The sequence below is a fragment of the Lucilia cuprina genome, chromosome X (assembly GCF_022045245.1).
Source record: "Lucilia cuprina isolate Lc7/37 chromosome X, ASM2204524v1, whole genome shotgun sequence".
NCBI classification, from domain to species: domain Eukaryota; kingdom Metazoa; phylum Arthropoda; class Insecta; order Diptera; family Calliphoridae; genus Lucilia; species Lucilia cuprina.
Window position 1 is genome coordinate 4,675,503 of NC_060949.1, and position 4,419 is coordinate 4,679,921.

Genomic DNA, 4,419 nt, shown 5'->3' on the forward strand with positions numbered 1-4,419 from the left:
TGTAGGGTATTATATGGTCGGCCTTCCCCGACTATAACTTCTTACTTGTTTTGTATTCGAATCATAAACAAGTTAGAATACTATATTCAGCTGAGCCGAATCATAAATACCCTCCACTAGCTACTTTTATATTAATACCTTTGAAATGAGTTTTCTCATGTCATAAATAGAAAAATCCAAAGATTTAAATCTATTACAATTCCAAGATTTATTGAACATTACAAACGCCTTTTTATACCCTACACCACTATAGTGGGGAGGGTATTATACGTTTGTGCTCATGTTTGTAACATACAAAAATATTAGTCCAACACCCACCTTAAAGTATACCGATCGATTCAGAATCATTTTTTGAGTCGATTAAGACATGTCCGTCCGTCTGTCCGGCTGGCTGGGTGGCTGTCCATGTAAACCTTGTGCGCAAGGTACAGGCCGCAATTTTCAAGATAATTTGATGAAATTTGACACACCCGCTTCTATTGGCCCAAGGACGAAGCCTATTGAAAATGGTTAAAATCTGTCTATTATTTCGACTAGCCCACATACAACCGTACCCCCCAAATAGGGCCTATAATTAATTTAAATGATCTATTATGTTAACAAAAATCGACAAAACTCAGTCTTATAGAACTTTAAATGACACTACCGATTTTTGTAATGATCGGGCTTCATTTGATCCTATCCCCCATACAAACTCCCCTTCAGAAAATGACTTAAAGGTCAAAATTCACTTACAAACACCATTAACACTTTTAAATTCTACATAAATATTACGCTAAATATTTTTGTAAACTTTTATCGAAATATTCTTAAAACGATAGTTTTATCAAATTTCTAAAAATATTCAATATTTTTGTGTCCTTCGTAATCCCGCAATAAGCTCAAAATTAGGGGATATTTGAGATGGATTTCTACAAAATTTAGAAAACTAATTTTTTGAGATTCAAAAGTTTTATTTTATAATTTTCCTTTAAAATGTTTTTTTTTCACAGCGTATTCCTGTGTGTTTGGAATAGGTAATAGGCTATTTTTATTATGAAATTTCAAATGGGCAAGGAGCCACGCCTACGTTAAGAAAATATAAAATTCGTATATTTGGGATAATATAACAGTTAGAGTCCTCAAATTTTGTCGGAGCCACTTATGATTATATGATTATTTAGGATAAAAAGTTGGGGGACTAGCGTTAGGGAGAGTGGCACCTCCCATAGCCACGCTCATATTAAGAAAATATAAAATTCGTATATTTGAGATAATATAACAGTTAGAGTCCTCAAATTTTGTCGGAGCCACTTTAGTGTCAGTATGATTATTTAGGATAAAAAGTGGGGGGCCTATCGTTAGGGAGCGTTGCACCTCCCATATAAATTAAATACAAAAATTCGTTTATCTTGGAAACTATTATAGTTATAATCCTAAAATTTTGCATGAATAACTTTAACATCCATGTTAAAATTTTGGGGCTTTTTAGAGGGGCTAGGATCAAATGAGGCCCTATAATTATAAAGTTTATTAGGGTCATCAATACTAGTATAGAACATGGTTTTGCAGCTTTTTGTCGAGAAACAAGTATATTAAACATAATTGTGAACTTAAAAGCTCTAATAATGGACCGATGTTAACTATTTTCAATAGGCTTCGTCTACAATACCATATAAGATCATGTGCCAAATTTCATTGAATTATCTCCAAAATTGCGAACTGTAGTTTGATTATAAGGTTTACAAGCTCTATTCGGGCATTCAGTTGTATGGAGGCTAGGTGAAATAATGGACCGATGGTAATCATTTTCAATAGACTTCGTCTGCGGTATAATAAAAGACCATGTACCAAATTTCATTTAATTATCTTCAAAATTGCGACCTGTAGTTTGATTACAAGACGGACGGATAGGACCAATATTATTGTGCTTTAAAAACATCAGCACAAACCCAATATACCCTCCCCACTAAAGTGGTGTAGGGTATAAAAATTGTTTATCTTGGAAAGTATTACAGTTAGAGTCTTAAAATTCTGCACGGAAACCTTTTACATCCATGAAAACATTTTGGGAAATTATTTAATGGTCTACACATGAGGGGAGCGGCACCTCCCATTCGTATATCTTGGAAACTATTACAGTTAGAATCCAAAATTTTGCACGAATTATTTTAACATCCAGGTTAATACTTTGGATATTTAATTAGCGGACTACCCATAAGGGGAGCGGTACCTTCTATATTAATTAAATACAAACATTCGTTTATCTGGGGAACTAACACAACTAAATTCTTAAAATTTTGCACGAATTTAATATTCATCTGAAAATTTTTAAGAAAAAAGGGGCGAACTTTTATCTGAAGGGGGGGGGGTGTTTGTTGCCACCATATGAAAGAAATAGAAAAAGGCGTATATCCTGTAAACTATTAGAGCTAGAATGTTCAAATTTTACTTGAAGAATTTTGAAATTCATCTGAATATTTATAGCATAACGAGCGAACTTTTAATGGGGACTTGACATCTCCCATATGAAAAAAATACAAAAAAATTTTATCTACGAAAATATAGAAAAAAATTAATCAAATTTTGCATATATTACATTAATATTTATCTGAACATTTTGGAGGAAAAAGGGCGGACTTTCAACTGGGGAGCCTGAAGCCCTCACATGAATTTAATAGAAAAAATCTTATATCTAAGAAACTATTCGAGCTAGAATCTTCAAATTTTGTATAACTTTGACAACCATGTGAACATTTAGAAAATAACGGGCGGACTTCAATGGGGGACTTTTACCACATATTTGAATTATATAAAAAATTCGTATATCTTGAAAACTGCTAGATAGTTCAAATTTTTCATAGATAGATAAAAATTGGCGAACTTGCAATAATTTTCTTGTTATCTCTCATATGTAACATATTGTTAATCCTGAAAATTACTGTGGTTAGAATTTTCAAAATCGTTAAGTGGGTTTTTTTATTTATACTAGAGGGTAAAACAAAAAATATTGTATATCCTAAGGCATTAAAATAAGATTTTTTATGAATTAAAGTATATAAATAATTTGTTGGATTATTAAATTTTGGTCAAAACGGGTAAAAAAGGGAGAAATGACGAAAAACGGGCAAAAATACTATTTTCTCCTTTAAAATTGATGCTTGTCTGTTCTAAAGCTGATTAATTTCAATTCAGCTTTTAAAGTGTTAGAAAATGTATTGGGAAAGATTCATTGCGAAAGTTGGACCATAAAGTTCGGAAATATGCAAGTATTTTGCTGTAATCAATCAAAATATATATTTTAAGCAAATTGAATTAGGTTGGGTAAAAAGGAGAGTTTCGTGTTTTCATTATGGGCCGACTTTAAGAAATTTTAAACAGAGATATATATTTACTTAGATGTTTCAATTGGTTATATCTTTATTCCAAAAAATCAGAAAGTGACGAAATACTTATTCACAAACAAAATTTTTATTTTATAAACCATTTAATAAAATTTTTTGTTGTTTATTTTAAAAACTTAATAAACTACAAATTTACAGATAAAAGTAAGGAATTTTGTTGCGTAATCTTAAACTGATATGAAGTTTTTAAATTTGTGTGAATTTTAAATTTATAAATATCAATATTTTTGACAAATTAAACTGCAAATTTATAAAATTTATACCACACACTTCAAGACTGTTTTGGAAATAGGCTTTTTTTGAAACATAAATCAGAAAAGAGAAAAATTAGTACACACGTTTTCTATAAGTCAATGATTATTATTTATTCTAAAGCCCCTTTGATCTGTCAAAATTTTATGTAGAAGTATACGGATGGGATCGTCTAAACCAGGGATGTCCAAGGCTAAAACTGTAATAGTTATGGTGAGCGAGTGAGAAATGCACTGAACGGAAAGTTGTGTAAACTGAAATAAAATGTACGGAAAAAATACCAAAAAGCGAAATTTACAATGAAGGTTGAAATATATGTATGTATAAATAAACAAGTAGGAAAGTATAGTCGGGCATGGCCGACCATATAATACCCTACACCATGAGTATATTTTTAAAATTTTTACTTTTTATAAAATTTTTATTTTTTATAAAGAAAGTTTTATGTTGAATATTACCAATAATTCCAAAATATTTAAGCAATTTATTGATAAAAAACTTAAATTTCTAAATGAGGCTTTAAATAGGTCAAATATGGACCGATCCTCGGTTAATTTGGGAAAAGGATATATTTCTAAATAACAGTTTTGTTGAGTTTCATTGCGATACAAATGGTTACAAGTCAATTTTAGACGTTTAAGTCATTTTTTGAAGGGGGGTCACAATATCAATAAAATAATGTATGTATGAGGCAACAAAAGTATTTCTATTACAAGAGTATTTTTTTTTACTTTTTTATAGAAGTATTTAAAGTTCATATATTTGCACATAAATATTGAATATT